This window comes from Polypterus senegalus, chromosome 1 (genome assembly GCF_016835505.1).
Source record: "Polypterus senegalus isolate Bchr_013 chromosome 1, ASM1683550v1, whole genome shotgun sequence".
NCBI lineage: Eukaryota > Metazoa > Chordata > Cladistia > Polypteriformes > Polypteridae > Polypterus > Polypterus senegalus.
In genome coordinates, this window is record NC_053154.1 from 251,706,441 (window position 1) to 251,724,318 (window position 17,878).

Sequence of the window (17,878 nt, forward strand, 5' to 3'; positions counted from 1 at the left end):
GAGTTCACCTCTGTTATACAATGTCTTTATTTGAAAACAGCAGTCAGATTGGGGGAGTGTGAACATGACTAAGAATAAAACTGAATAAAAAAAAACGCTAACCTTTACAAGTACCATAAATTTACATTGGCTGTTACAGACTCAAATTAAATCTATGTTTTTATTCTATAATATTAACAATAACAGCAACTCACTACTCAAAACAGTAAATCTAGAAAGCTAGGAAGTGCCTAGAATCAAACCCTCCACCTCTCAATTAAGAGTCAAGCGTCAGAGTTGTATCCTAACCCAATTTCTTTTTCTTCAGTTATATTCTTGAATAAAAGCACGCTTGTTTTGTTAAATTGTACTTTTTGTGAAAGTGTTTATTTGATATTTGGACTTCAGTTTTCACACTTTATACACTTTATGCCAAAACTGTGTCATTATTACTATAACATGCAAAAAGTTTCTGTTTTAGATATGTGTTCAACAGTTCTTGCCCCACATTTTCTGTCACCCTACGGTACATTTACCCAGATTTTTGGAGACATAGAACACACATAAAATGCATGTGTTTCAAATAACGACATATTATTTACCCTATACAACTCCAGGTACCTCACACCCAGATAAACAGACAGAGTGTCAGACAACTGGGCAAACTTTTTGCCCGACTAGAGCTGTGGCGATGTGGGGATGGGATAGCAGGCTGTTTGCTGCTTGTGCTAATTGACACATTTACAAAACAAAAGATGCTAATGGAGGGGTACGAAGAAATTTAAGGTGGCCCGGGATTATGAGTTTTTTCGTAGGCTTCAGGGATCTTTTGTTAAGACCATATTCCTTCTTCTCACCAGTACATCATTGCTAATCAAGAATTGATTATTTTAAGATGAACTTTACGATGTTCTACTTTAATGACAAAATAAACTACATGATTAAAGTGGAAATTTCGAGAATGAAGTTGACATTTTGTGCTTTTTTCCCCACTGTATGCTTTTTTTTCCTCTGTATTCTAATAAGCTTTCATAAGACACTCAGACGGTGGGCTACGACTCGCCTTTTCACGGCGACTGATATCTGAGCTTTCAAGTTTCTCCAACACACTATGTCACTCGATCAACTTCTTTTTGTAGATTATACCACGGTTTAATTAAACAAATAGTATGTTTTTCTTTTGCCTCTACTTGGTATTCACTGAAATTCTTATATTTTCCCCCGTGCTTTTCCCATTGTCTTTTCACAGAAGGCTGAGCTTAAGGGCGATTTATATTGATTTGCATATTCAAAAATGCGTAATTCTGGGAGGAGATGGGGCGGGACAAAAGGCGCGTGCACGAGCGTTACTTTTCACTCTGACCGGGATTTATGTAGCGGAAGAACGTGGAAGTTGGAGTATGCAGAAATGCCTGCATCTAGATTTTTCTGTGCGTTAGCACATTTCGGCTTTTGTGCTTACGTCATGTTATAGTTCGAATTCTACACACGCCGTTATGTATGAGGCCCCAGGTCTCCAAATGAGGCACTTTTTAGTAAAAGACAGGGTTTGCAACTAGAACTCAACCTTTTGACAAGAAAAGAAATGGAACAACTCATTTTTAAATCTTGACATTACTATTATCAGAGAGAGAAGGCTAATAAGATTTTAGGTCAACAAATCCAGAAGCAGGAAGATCGCAATGCAATATCAGTAATCACCAACACAGATGTAGATAAAATCATTGACCATAAAAATATAATGCACACATTTAGAGACTTCTATAAGTCTTTATATTCTACTCAGTTTAAAGAATGCAAGACACAATCTATGATTTTTTGATACATTATGGATACCACAGCTAGATACTCTTAGTGCAGAGGAATTGGATAAATCTCTGACACTATCAGAATTACTAGACACTATAAACTTACTTCAGTGGGGGAAAGTACCCGGCCCTGATGGCTACCCTGCTGATTTTTATAAAATATTTTCAATTTAAATTAGCTTCCATTTTATTAGCAAGATTTATAGAAACCAGAGACAATAAAATTCTACCTCAAACGTTTTTGCCAAGCATTACCACTTTTTCTAAGTAAAATATGGATTTATTACAATGTGTATCATACAGACCAATCTCACTTCTGAATAATGATGTTAAGATACTCTTCAAAGTTCTTGCTAGAAGAGTTGAGAAAGTTCTCCCTTCAGTAATATCACAAGACCAATCCAGACTTTCAAAAGGTAGACACTTAGATTCCATTTTTTAAAACCTATTTAATGTAATATATTCACCCATAAAGTCTAACATTCCAGGGATCTTATTATCTTTGGATACAGAAAAAGCATTTGATATGGTTGAATGGGACTACCTATTCACCATATTGCATACATTTGGATTTAGCCTGAACACATGTGCATGGACAAAACTACCGTATACCAGTCCAGAAGCTTCAGTTTGTATTAACAACATTATCTCAGACTACTTCAAAGTAGAACACAGTACTAGACAATAATGGCCTTTGTCACTACTACTGTTTGCAATCACCATTGGGTCATTGGCTGTTCACTTTTGAAATGCATCAGAGATAAAAGGGATTTTCAGAGAAGGACTTGGGGTAAACATCATAAGCAAATATAAAGCTCTTTTTCAACAAAAAAATTGCTGTCTGCTTGGAAAAACTTAAACAAGATGTCCATAGATGGCCTATCCTCCATCTAACTTTAGAAAACATATGAGATTAAGTCATTTAGAGATTTGTATATAAATAATGTCTTTGCATCCTATGAACAATTACATTACAAATTTAGTTTCTCATCAACACCATTTTTCCACTATCTCCAAATTAGAAACTCTGATAAATGAAATCTGTCCAATTTTCCTCACCTCCCACCTATTTCTATTCCAGAAGAAATATTGATCACTCTTGAAGACTCAGACACCATTTTTATATTATATAAAGATATTTTAAAGTCCCTTCCTTTTAAAGATCCCAGAGTACAGTGGGAAAAGGATTACTCACTCAACATTTCAGAAAAGCAGTGTAAGGCAGCCATGCACAAAGCATTCAATTATTCAACTTAAAATCTTTCATCGAGCACATCTATGTCATGTAATATTGTCCAAATGTTTCCAGGACAAGATCCAACCTGCAAACGTTGCAATCGAGCTCCAGCCTCACTAGGCCACCTGTTTTGGGCGTGTACCAAATTAACATCATTCTGGACAAACATTTTTTAAATGCCTATCAGAGAGCCTTGGTGTCACAGGCACTCCTAATCCATTAATAGCTTTGTTTGGTGTACAGTAATCCCTCGCTATATCGCTCTTCGACTTTCGCAGCTTCACTCTATCACGGATTTTAAATGTAAGCATATCTAAATATATATCATGGATTTTTCTCTGGTTCGCGGATTTCTGCGTACAATCGGTCTTTTAATTTATGGTACATGCTTCCTTAGTTTGTTTGCGAAGGGCTTAAGCATTTCAATCTCTATAGTGCTCCTGTGCAGTATAATTATCTCCTATACTGTCATCAGTCCACACCTTGAACCTATCCCAGTCATTCAATACATACGACACAATGTTCCTCCGGATATCAAGAGTGAGCCTGATATGGCCATGCAATATGTAACAAAGAGAATGGAAAAGGTAGGTGCCATCTCCGGACATGGAAACCACTCGGTAAGTGACAGTTCTTTGATCGATGGTGATCACTTTCGATAGACATGTTAATGGGGGTACGGTTGGAACGATAAAGGAAATGGGTACCTGAACAATGTAAAGTAGGTCTAAAATACCTACACAATAACTATAATCATAATAAAAGAACAATAAAACAGCAGAGAAGCCGTGGATTAAATAAAAAGGCTGCAGTTATCAGCAGGGAGACGTGAATCCCGTGGTGAAGCAAGGAAGGGAATGTAGAGACCGGAGCGACGGACGGTCTTATATAGGCAGGCAGCCAACAACGTGGGAGGCGTTGGGATGGGGAACCAACGCCGCCTCACACAGTGACCGAGCTGCAAGCTATGGATGTATAGATGTACATAAGTAGGATTCAGTTAGCGTTGGGAACCCGCGTACCAAATTTCTTGAAGATGGGCCCATAAGTAACAAAGACCGTCGGAAAGTTCAGTATGGAGGCCGACAGTGGTGTCATGTTACCAAAATATGTACGTAAATTGGTTTTGGTTAGCACAGGGAAGCCGACTACCAAATTTCGTGAAGATGGAACCATAAATAAGAAAGTTCAACATGGCGGACGTTGTCGACCGTTATGACCATTACACCTAGAATTTTGAAATGAAACCTGTTAAAGTTTTGTAAGTACGCTGTAAGGAATGTGCCTCCAAAATTTCAGCCTTCTACCTACATGGGAAGTTGGAGAATTAGTGACGTTGGAAAATTCAATATGGCGGACGACAGTGACGTCATACCACTGAAATAAGTACGTACATCGGTTTCAGTTAGCGCAGGGAAGCCGCCTACCAAATTTCGTGAAGATAGTGCCATAAATAAGAAAGTTCAACATGGCGGACGTTGTTGACCGTTATGACCGTTACGCGTAGAATTTCGAAATGAAACCTGCTTAATTTTTGTAAGTAAGCTGTAAGGAATGAGCCTGCCAAATTTCAGCCTTCTACCTACATGGGAAGTTGGAGAATTAGTGACGTTGGAAAGTTCAATATGGCGGCCGACAGTGGCGTCATACTACCAAAATACTGATGGGGCCATAAACAAGAAAGTTCAACATGGCAGATTTTGTTGACCATTATGACCATTACGTGTAGAATTTCGAAATGAAACCTGCTTAACTTTTGTAAGTAAGCTGTAAGGAATAAGCCTGCCAAATTTCAGCCTTCTACCTAAACGGGAAGTTGGAGAATTAGTAATGAGTCAGTGAGTCAGTCAGTGAGGGCTTTGCCTTTTATTAGTATAGATGAAATTAGAAAAAATCTAATTCTCACTTGATTTAATCGATAATATTTTGGAATAAGCATTTATATTGGGCAGAAGGACTTCCTTCCTTGTTTACTACTCTCAGACTTTTACAATGGCTGTTGGCCTTCCTCTCTTTCTCATTAGTGGGGTTTGAATTGAATTTAGTTTTGTTAAGTTAGACTTGACTTTATGGAACATTAGATGCTTTAAATAAATTAAATAAGATAAATAAAAACAGCTATGTTCTTGCTGTTGCACCAGTTGTTATTAACCATGAGACATACACCCCCACCTTTCAATTTGCTGGATTCGTATTTTCTCTCCATATGGCGCACAGAGCTGTTTAGCAGGCCAAATTGCATGATCTGGTGCTGACAAAATAAGCCATGTCTTTGTGAGACAAAAGATGTTACAGTCCCAGATATCATGCTGGAGCATTATTCTTGCTCTGGTGTTCCTCAGTAACTAGACATTGGCTAATATGACACTAGGCAGTGTTGGTTGGTGTGATCAGGCTCTCAGCTTGCTGCACACTCCACCACGTTTCCCTCTGTGCCTTTTGGATGTGTCTGCTATTATGATTGCTGTTTTTTCAAAAGGTCTAACTTAAACAAGCTAAATCAGTAAATATGGAGTCAGAAAGCTGATGAATGACCGACAATCCTATTTTAATGAATGTCTGGGGATTGCAACTCATGAAACCCTAAGTAGTGGGTGTAAAAACAGTAAATAAGTGAATTTCTTAATTATTATTTTGTATTTTTTCCAGTTTCCTCATCTTTTTTATAGTCCATTCCTCAGCTTTCTGACAATGATACCTCTATCTAAGATACTCCCTTCTCCTTACCTGAACGCAGGAAGGCACTAAGTTCAATGAATACGGAGAGAGCTCCAGGTTCGAACAGACTGCCAAAGGAATTGTTTTCTCTTGTTTGGGATCATTCTTCCACCCATCTCTTTGATATGCTAAGGAAGGATAATTCTCTTATTTAAGTTCAGCTGTTATAGCTGTCATCAATCTGCTTCTGCAAATACATAAAGACCCTTCTTTTTATCAGAGTTATAGACCTCCATTTTTAGAAATACTGATGCAAATATCTGGCCAAGATTTTGGCATGTCTGCTTTAGAAGATGACCTATAAATTAATACACCTGAGCCAGGCTGGTTTCATTTGCTCTTGTATGGCTTCCATCAATGTACACAGACCACTGCATAGCATTGATGCCGCTCTATCCTTAACAGCTCTGCAGGTATCTCTTGATAAACAAAAGGCTTCTGACCACACGAAGTGACCATTTTTGTGGCAGGTTATGGATAGAACCCTACTCCTCATGTAAAGTCCTTTCATGGGTCTTCCTCCTGTCATTTGTGTTCCCTTTTTTATCTGGAAGCGGCCTCCATATGTTTTGACATTGCCATCCTGTCTTCTCTTTCTGGTTACAGTTTAGGCAATTTCTATCTTCTTTTCTGTCTGTAAATATCAGTTCTATTCCTCAAACTCTACTTCTTTTGGTCCTTTCAAAGCTTTCTCTCACCTCTCACCAGTGGGAACAGCTCTGCCTTGGCACTATAGCAGCTAAACTATTCCTCTCCAGAGCTTCTTTTTTTCTTTTGATTATTGGCTATCATTGAAATGTCTGCCTTTCGAATTAATGGAGGATCCTTAGGATCCATTGAGAATTGGTCTGCCTCAGATTCAAAAGTGAAAACTTTATTATTTCAGGCACATTGATATCACAATTACAACACCCTTAGATTAATTTAGTGGTGCACATGATGCTTTTGTTACCTAATAATTTTTCTCCTTTTCACCAATTCTTTTTTTTTATTTTCACACTGCTGCTAGACTCTATAGGGGGTAGAATGGGGCAGGTAGATTTGTTGGAGAGGTGCTGGGTGACATTTTGGGTATATAGTTTTCTATTTTCCACTTAGGCTGTATATGTGTGTGTTAAATTCCTTGGATCAATCAAAAATTGATCACTAAACAAATACATAAATACATACATATGTCTTATTGTAAGACCTTGAGCTTTGGTTGGCTGAGCTCTTTTCAGCAGTCACAATAATGTAAGCAATGACCCTGACCTGAAGAAAGTATCCATTTACTATACATTATATACATTTTTTCTAGTTCTTCACAGAGGATGTTTTATTTAAATGTGAAGCAGCTGCTGGTTTATGTTTCCAGCTGCAATCCCCCCACCGAATAGATTCAACTAAAAATGCATAGCAATTAAATTCAAAGAAAAGAATCAATAATGTGTTTCTTTCTGAGCTGCACTTGCCAAGCACCTGTTTATTTCATGATCTTGGGCTGTGCTAATAAATAAATTGACATGTTCTTGGAATGTCATGTTGCCAAATTTCATCAAAACCCTGACTTACTCCAAGCAGGAAATAAAGCTGGCTCGTGGAGCCATCCTATGCGTCAAGTCTAAGACTACTTGATTCAATAAACCCATTGTGTAGTACATCCACAGCCTCTTTTGAAAGTGATAATTGTTTTATTTCTTTTTTTTAAAAGAAAATGTAACTGATTCAGTGCCATCTTTTTAAATGGGCATTCTTACATTTTTCTAGCCTGTTCCTCTTCTGCATGCGTATATGTGCTGTGTTCTCCTAACTGTGTGCTGACACTGTATTACCATTGTGGTTATTGTCAGGCAAATTTCCTCACAGTGCAGTTGTGAATAAGAGATGAAAATTCTGAAAACATTTCTAAGTATATAACTACAATCTCCTTGGTAAATAGCAACCTACTCTTATTTATTATTGTACATTTTAAGGACACGATGGTTTGCTGACAGCTGCTTTGTTGTACATAACAAAACTTTATTGCTATTGCTTTATTGCTTTCTTTTTGATCTGAAAGCTTCTACCTGACTTTAAAGAAGGATGAATAAAGCCTTCCCGCCAAGCAGCAAATGCATAATAACCCATTTACTAAAATTATGTCACTTTGAAATGGTTAGAGGTGCCTTTGGTTTTCTTTGATCTACTCCAGTTTTTATGCAGTGAAGAAATGTGACATGATATGTCTTTTAGCAATATACAGTATATATCAGTATAGTCTGTGAATCTTTCATTAATGCTTAGCAAGACCAAATAAACCTCTGCATTGACATGGTACCATCTAACTGTCAAGATCTTCAGGAGTTAAATAGAAGTCTAGATGGACCAAATTTATTTATCAAGTGGAAGTGATTTTATGAATGTTACAAAAAGGAAGTCAGACAATACCAGGGTCAACAGTTAAAAGATGGGGTGTCTTAATAAATGGAGACAGTCGACTTTAAGGTTGTAAACAAAATATGATCTGAAGTCAAAAAATTTAATTGAACAATTGTTCATAAAGATTTTCCTCTTTCTTTCTGTCTTTCTGTCTTTCTTTCTTTCTTTCTTTTGCCAAAGTCTTCTCTTTTATTTTACATCAAATTTCAGACATACCTTAACGAGAATCGCCATCTATTATAAAATAGCTGTCTTGATGTCACAGGCCAGATGCATCACATACCTAAGCAGCAACACTGCAGCTGGATACACAAAATGGCGGTGCCCATGACATTCAAAAACAAAAAAATTGCACAAAACACCTGTGCAAATAAATATATACCATACTGACATCCATTAAAAACAAACATGCAAAATTATTCAGTAATGATATAAATAATAAAAACCCAAAACACCACTTACATGATCCTGACACTAAATAGCTCTAACTATGTCACATTGCTGCTTTATTACTTTATATGACTTATTAAGATCAAATAACACCTTTATTAAGGTCTTATGGTATAGCAGTAAGTGACAGTTGTACGATAGATAGATGTGGTCTAATTAAATTAAACATATATATACATGCTAACTGCACAGAATGAAATGTCTAATCAGAAAAATAAATAAATGAAGTATTCATGATCAATTTTTATATTAAAATGGTAAAAAACATCATACCTTGAAGATGCAGTAGTTGATCGTCACATCATTAATTACTGTGGTCAGTGTTAGCTCTGCACACATTGCTGGGATATCCTAAGGCTTAAAAATGTAACTAATTGAAGTTCCTACCATTTTAAGCAACATTTAAGATTGTTCTTGTCTCAGTTCAGTACTGAGAAGAATTACATGCACCTTATTGAAGTGCTTAATAAATGGGGAAATTTAACGAGAACATGTTTCTTCTAGTTAATAAAAACAAAACCTGCACTACGATGTAAATCAAAATAAAGTGAATTCATTATCAAAAATTAGATGCACTTAGGTTTAGAAAGGTGGATGTACACTGCAGAAAACTGGTCAATCATTTTTTAAAATCAATTCTCTGCCGTACTTTCAGAATTGAAACTGGGGCAGCATAGTTATTAAGTAATATGAAGACCACATGAGGACAGAAAGCTATTGTCAATGCTATATGTAAAAAGTCATTATTTTAACTGAGAAACAGCCATTCACAAAAGCAGAAAAATTATTTTCATAATGTATTATGGAAAACAAAATGATTTATAGATTATAGATCTTTTTTCTTGTTTATGTATAATAATAAAAATAATCTCTAAAATGTTAGGCCTACAAGCTTTACCTAAGAGAATCAGCTAGTAATTGTATACAAAACCATATTTATTTTTCAGAGAACAAGTTCAAAAAATTGTATTGCAAAGACTAACTTTAATTTCTTTAGCATTTCCAAATAATTACAATTTATCAAACTTTGTGCCATTATTTGAAAACAGTGATGAAATCTAACAACTACTGGTCAGTTAACGGTATTGCAGGGAAATTATTTTGCAAAAGACAAGACATAGAAACAGCTGTCTGGTAAATGTATATAAATGATTAATCCACAAAGGTTTTGATGTTGGCAATTGTGCTTCATCGATATTCTGGAGTTTTATGAAGAATCAAAAGTATATAAAAGTAGATAATCATGCACACAGTAGACAAGTATTATACTATAGGGTCCCTTTCAAGTAAATCTTCCTGTATAATAAGCATGTATGTATACAGAATGGTGAAGATTTGGGCATCAATGAGCTGTTTCTAAAATATCCACCTATCTATCCAATCCTATCTTTCAATTCTCTTATCTAAGCGAAATGAAATTGTGACCTGATAGGAAGCATTCAAAATAATAATAGGAGAAAAAAAGGTTTGTGGCCAATAAATAGACACAGTATTTTGGGAAATTGCATTGTATTTCTGGGGTGGCAATGGCAGATTGGCCTCTCTTTGAATAGAATTACTTGTGTTTTGTTTTGTGCATTGTATTTTGATACCCACTACATGCCCAACCAACCTGGAAGGGGGGTCTCTCTATCTCTGAATTACCTTTCCCAAGACTACTTCCATTTTTTTTCTACAATTTTTTTGAAGATCTTATCTTTTATTCTTAGAGAGGTATGGCTGAGGGGCTATCAAAAACAGGACTTGTTAAAGCCCATTAAAACATTCCTTGTGGGATTTTGAGCTGTTCATGAAATAAATCGATGTTGTAGATGTTGTAGCAAATAGAAGATGATTATGATTAAATTTTGCAAACACAACAACTGTAGATATGTGAAAGAAGTTGTAAAAACTATAATCATGTGTAAGTGGTAGTTGATTTTGAAATCTCTACAATACATGTTAACCACAGATTTATATAATAAAAATAATAATAATAATAATAAATTTTATTTAAATATTTATATGGACTAAATAGTTTGTCCTTAAGAAATGTTTTTCTTTATTGGTATTCTGACTTTACTATTTTGCTCTGTAAATTTTTTCATTGAAAGCTTTTCATGAAAGAATGTAATGACATGCATGATATTAGACATAGGGACAAAGAAAACTAAATTGACTTAGAAATAATAACCACACAGGGTTAAATGCAAATTTCACCTCACTGTCTGCAAGTCACAGAAACTTCCAAAACTTTATTTTGTTAATATTATCCCAATATACAAAAACATAGATGTAAAATTTATAAAATGATCACCATCATACATACATACATCTTTTGAACCTTAGCAGGCAATAGGTTGCCTGGATGAGGGTACCATTAAAATAGCACAGGTCTAATGAAAGTCCTGCCCCAACCTCCAGAAGAATGTGTGGGATTAGAACAGGCTTCCCAGCCAGGCAGGACTTTGAGTTATTACCTGGACAGGAGGCCAGAGAGGAACAACGGATAGATCATCCATTCTATGCCCAGCCAGAGTACAATAATGGGCAGACCAAGAGAAGCTGGAACTTGGGAGTGGTTCCATTCCCCAGGCACTAGGTGACAGTGGTCCTCATATGAGAAACCAGTTAGGACACCCCCAGGGGTGCTAGGGAAATGGAGTCTGGAAATGCATCCCTGTAAGGGTCCCTTGGGGTCGATAGAGGGTGCTGTCAGGGGAGGACTATCCTTCTTTGTTTATGGCCCGGAAGTGCTTCCTGGAGGAGACAGAATGATACCGGAAGCATTCCCAGGTCTAGCATAAAAGGAAGTCCGCCACCACACGTACAGTAGGGGGGTCAGAGTTGGGAGGCGGGGGCAAAGCTCAAAGGAGGTGGAGAAGGAGGAAGGAATAATTTGATTTATCATTTATTGTATTATTATTGTGATTGTGATTCAAAGAGGACTGAGAATGTGCTTGGGAGAGGAATAAAAATCATTTATTTTATTCCATTTATGTGTGGTGTATTGTTGGATGTGTGGTTTGGGGTTCTTTGGCACCTGCGTATGGTCACAAAGGAGAGAGAGGCTAAAATTGGGCTCCAATGTGGGAAGGTGTAGGCTACTGGGAATGAAGCAAACCCTTCAAGCACACTGCCTCAGTTTTGTAGCAAGCAAGGGTATTAGTGCATAAGAGACAAAGATGCAACCTGGGAGGAAATATGCAATTTCCCTAAGGACTCTAGTGCAGGTACACTAACTTACAGGAGAACGGACCTGACAAGAAGCCAAAGTAAATTCTATGCAAGAGCTGCTATATCCCTTTAAGATACAGTATAATAAAGGCCCATGAATGGAGGCCAATCAATCAATCAATCAATCAACATTTATTTATATAGCACATATTCATACAAAAAAATGTAGCTCAAAGTGCTTTACAAAATGAATAGAGAAATAGAAGACACAATAAAAGATAAACATAAGTCAACATTAATTAACATAGAATAAGAGTAAGGTCCGATGGCCAGGGTGGACATAAAAACAAAAAACTCCAAAAGCTGGAGAAAAAAATAAAATCTGTAGGGGTTCCAGACCAAGAGACCGCCCAGTTCTTTCTGGGCATTCTACCTGACATAAATCATCATATTTTCATGGAAGGACCTGATGATGATGGTCACGTAGACTTCTGGCTTTCAGTCCATCATTGTTGGAGCATCATGATGCTTTGAGTAGGTGGTGGTGGCGCAGGCCGCCACCACAAAAAACCGGAAAAGAAACAGAAGAGAGTAGGGGTCAGTGCAGATTTTAGAGCCACCATGAATAGTTATTATGAAGAATTGAACATACAGAGTATCAGGATTATGTTAAAGTGAAGTTATAAAAAGGCCATGTTAAAGTAATGTGTTTTCAGCAGTGTTTTAAATTGCTCCACTGTATTTGCCTGGCGAATTCCTATCGGCAGGCTATTCCAGATTTTAGGTGCATAGCAGCAGAAGGCCGCCTCACCACTTCTTTTAAGTTTAGCAGGCCACTAGAGAGAGTGTAGCTAGATCTCCTTTTAGCCAAAGAATTCCCTCCCCAACCCCAGATGTGATTTTGAGACTTGACCAGAAGTGATTTATGAAAGGACTTTAAAGGCAAAGGTAGAGGCAGAGCAGAGTTTGGAGCTGGGAGGAGAGGAGTGATAGAGAGTGTTATAATATTGCTATAGCTCTAAAATGTTTAACTCCTCAGGTAATGTGACAAGGACTACAAGTGTTGCAGAATAAAAAAATACAATCATCAAAACCAAAATGTTAAAGATTTCACTGAGTCACCTAGAGTAGTAGCCCTTTTCATAAAAAAAGCTACATTGTTTTTAGGTTTTAATCAAATACTGGTTGTTATGAAATTGACTCTACTATCTCTCACAGCAGTATTTCTTAACATTTATGGTCCCATGGCGCTGTTTTGCTCTTTTAAATTCATTGGCGACCCACTTGCAAGCAATGCAAACCACACCCTTTTTGTAACTAGTATAATAAGAAGAGTGGGGCAGGACCCCCTTGGTTAAATGAGCTCAATTGGCAGAAAGGGGAGAAAAGTCACCTTGTATGAAATAATCTAACTTAGAAATAGAAAAACATCGCACAGTACTGTTGATCATTATTGCTATCACGTTTACTATGTAAACAAAGCTGTCACAGATTGAAATTCACATAATTTGCAATGGGATCATTTCCATAAACAATATGTCAGTGTCTGCATAAGGAACAGAATAAAATGGTGAAGCCAGAAAGAACACAGCACAAGAAAATAGTGACATTATGGTGTTACCTTTATAATGAAAGGTAAAAATAAGTACAAGGAAAAAGAAAACAAATAGTTACAAAACCAGACTAGAAAGGGACTATGCCTTAGATTTACAGCAACCAGCTACACGAAGCATGGGCCCAAGTCTAGTAAATTAGAAAAAAGTTGTGAGAGGGAAGCCGACTACTGATGCAGTTACACATATAAGAGCAGAAAATTCAGAGTACAACAATTATCTGTGGATCCCTGAATACATTGTAATGACCAGGGGCTGTAAGAGATAGAGAAATGGACTTAGCACTCAAACAATATTGGTGGTAAATAACCCTTAAATGGACTATTGGTGCCTTCACGGTCGAACCTGTAGTCTTCTTCTTCAGCTACTTTACAATTCTGCTCTGAGTTCAACAGAGTATTTTCCCTGCTGCCTCAGCCTGCCTGTATATACATGCTGCTGACTCTATGCTGACACTGCACAATTTTATCCTCCAATTATTTATAATTCTCCAAAATTAGGATCCTACCTCAAGACTTAGTAGCTACCATGTATCGAAATTGAAACCCTGAAGCAGTGAAGTAGAATTTATTTAGAAGTGCTTCTCTTAAGTGTTCTATCTTCACTCCCCCTCTGCCACACTTGCAGGAGCTCCTTCTCTGGATGTCTTCTGCAGGCAGCTCCACCCCTTCTGATAGTCCTTGACCACGTGATAAATGTGTCCTTTTCCAAGGACGTTACATTATCGTGGAGGGCACATGTAACTGGGTGGCTGCTTGGCTTGTTATTTCTTATTCATTAGAGCTGCAGATCCTTTTTCACAGACTTCCCTGAGTCAACTGTATGACTTAGCAACACCCAGAGTCCACATCAACCAAAATCACTTCAACTAATGGATTATTGTTTTTCATTTTTTATCATCAACTTTTTATTGAGCAAAAACAAATTGACAGGAATAAATGGACATAATATACAAATTAACCTAACCCACCCTTTCCCAGCCAGCTTGAGCTAAGAGATTATTTAAAAAAAAAATAATAATCAAGAAGTTGCAAGCTGAGATTTAAACAACTGAGCTGCAGCAGACCAGGATTCAATTGCATTACTGGAAGCACCATTAATCCGTGCTACAAACAACTCCAAAAGTATTATATTGTAGAAGGAGGACTGCCAGTTGTCGACAGTGACAGATTCAGTGACTTCCAGCGGGAGGTAATAATTAGTATGGGTGCCAGGGGTAACTCAAACAGAATAACTTGTGTTCAGAGAATTTGAGTGGAAGCCTAGAAAGATCTAAAAGAAGAAAGATTTGAGGTAACAGAGGGATACTTTAGAACATTGTCAGGCAACCAGTACGTGCCGTGGAATTTTCTAGGGACGCCGCGAAAACTTTTGTAAAATATTTAAAATTGCTAGTGTTTTTGAACTTTTGGTTGATTAAAAAGACAATGTTTAAAAAAATATATTTTATGTTGGAAAAACAGATAACGGAACACGTACGGAAATGAAGTCTAAGAAACGCGAGAGACTTCAAATGATCGACAAGGAAATGCGTCTGTCTTTCGAAAACTGATCCTCGCATCAATCTCATATGTACTGAAAAACAATCTCAATGTTCACATTAATTAAATTTAAGATTTATCCTTTGATTCCTTTATTAATAAAATGTCTTTCAAACTTGTAAAATTAACTGTTTTTATTGCCGATTGTCCATAGATTGTGTCGTCACGACTTTATTTATGGGCAGTCCCTCAGGTGCGCCACAAAAGAAAATTTTTTGGACTTAGTGTGCCACAACTTGAAAAAGGTTGCCTTTCACTGCTTTAGAACATAAAGAAAGACAGTAGGTGACGTATGTGTGTCTAAAAAGAAAAACACGGGGACAGACCCAGAACATATGGAGAAAAGTGGCAAGTATAAACCAAGGGAACATAAACGACCGAGAGGCCCATCAGAAACTGCTTGTCGGAAGTAGGATAGAGTCTGTGTAGAATTTTGAACTGGGTGTGCTGGTAGTTTGGGTCTCTTGAGCAAAGCCTTACATTGGAGAGAGCTGTGTCCAATGACAGGGGTGAAGGGAGAGGGGAAATCAAGGGAAGGGGTTTATAGGATGCTTTGCAAAGTAAAGAGTAGAGGATAGAGGGAGTTTTTTTCTTGGGAGAAAAAGAACAAAACAAAGAGTATAGTCAGTGATTTGGTAGTGGGGTGGTCAGGGAAATTTCACATGTCCTGAGCACTGATCAGAGCTCAAGGTAGAAAAGGAAACTGAAGCCATGGAGATTAAAATGTGCTTGTAAAGACTGGAACGTTATAAGCCCTGAACTGTTAAACAGGTCTCTCAGCACACTAATTCCAACATGCTTCGAAGGAGGAAATACACAGGGCCGGCCTAGTATTGAAAGAGCAGGGTTATGAAATATAGAAAGGAGGGAGTGCCATTTTCCAGAGGGTGCAAGTAACTTTTCCACACAATGCCAAATGTTAATGCATAAGGCAAAATAAGTTGCAGGGAAAGTTTGGCAGATTCAAACTTCAAGGAGGTAAACAGGGCACCTTAAAGTAAAAGTGGGAAAGCAACTAATGGATTGTTGTTGCATGATTGTTAAGTGAGAGGTTGGCAGGCATATGGGGGATAACAAAGTGACACTACCTAAATTGCGGAGTGGAAAGCCACAGGCATGTAAAGGAGAACTTCACGGTATTAATTATCTGACTTATTCCCTAGCATGTTATGGTATACTCTGACACAGAAAGTCATATTTAATATTTGCTGAGCTTACAGGTTCTTTGTAGGAGTTCATCCTTTGTGAAAGTGACCCTGTAAGTTGCTGAGGAACAAAGGGGTATCGAACCGGAAGAAGGTGTTATGGCCATCAAGCTATAGTGTGCACTGTGCATCCATTCTCTTCTTGCCAGTGTTGTTTAGGCAGCAGCATTGAAGTGAACACACGAATAAGGCATGAAGAGTTGGATGTTCAGAGTGTTGATGGTGCAGGTGATTGGTTTGCACGTGAGAATGCAAGACAGTGACAGGTGGCTTGCCATATTGCGACTTGAAACAGGTATGCACATGTATACATGATAATTGCCTGAGATTTAAACACAGATGTTGTTAATGTGATGGTGGCTGATGAAATAAAATGCACCATCAGGTGGTACCTGTGTAGTGCATAAGCCACTGGAGAACAGATGGTGTCTTTTTTCAAACAATCTTCAGTGAGAGGTTTAGGTGTCAAGCCTAATGTGGATGAGCCTTTCAGTGATAGTGGATGTTATTTGATGGGACTGGAGGATACAGGTCTGTCTCTCTCTATAATCATGGAGAGAGAGAAGCATGTGAAAGTGTTTTTGACTGCACAATCTTGTTTTACCCCTGCTTTGACCTTTACGAAGTGGAATTTGAATCAAATAATTTGTACATACTCTTCTGAAGGCTGCCTCTTATTATTGTCTTCAGTCTTAATACTTGTGCCCTAACACAAATACTCTAAAGTGACATGGTTTGTCTTAATCCATGATGGCCAAAAAGTGCAAAGACAGAATACAGGAATGTTACAATCGCACATAACTATGGTTTGTGATAATAACTGTCATTGTTATGATCAGACGGTTTATGATAGTTTATGTTTTGATATGTCACTATGGTTTATGACATGAATATAATTATCACAAGTGGGCTTAATCAATGTCTTACCTTCTTTTCTCTAAATGTTTAGTGTGTTCATGCGACATTACTTTATCCTCCCATATTTCATCTCATCCTTTTGTTTCCATGACCAGTTTTCAGGTCAAACTGGTCTCAGTGCTGTATGCACCTCTCTGCGATGCAAATAAAAAAATCTCTTGCTATTTTAATCAAGTGGGATTTAGATGTAGAGTGCTCTTCTACCTTGAGCTGGGATTCGATTATTGAAGAAGTCACACAAGGAATGCCTTACTAGATATTAATAGGTCCTGTTTTTTGATAGCCCCTCAGATATGGCTCTCTAATTAGACATGAGAAAACACCGCCATGTAGGCAAAACCCTTGAAAGGAAAAAGGGAAGAAATTTTGGGAAAGGTGATACAGAGAGAGACCCCCTCCCAAGTAGGTTTAGCAAACAATAGGTGTGAAAAAATGTGGTAAATACAGTACAACACACAGAACAGAACACAAGTAATATAATATTGTCCATAGGATTAACAACTTGCTTAAAATTAGCTTTAATGGCTTTAGCCCCTGACCCAGTTTGTAATTTATGTTTTCTTAAACTGCCTCCATTTCCATCTCTTTTTTGATGTGTTTATTCCTTATTCTCCTCAGCTTTTCATGTTGACATACTTTCAACATACTCCTTTTCATTCTTTTAAAAGAAATTGATTTCAGGAAGTTTTTTGGCTGCTAAGATCCTCCGGGCACATCGCTGGGAAAACCAAGACCAATGTTTAATAAACACCTAGAAGAAATTATTTCATAACTTAATTCTTTTAGAACTTTCAGCTGCTCATATTAATTTCTCTTCACTTTATCATCATTAGATAATGGAACTGCACTTATTAAA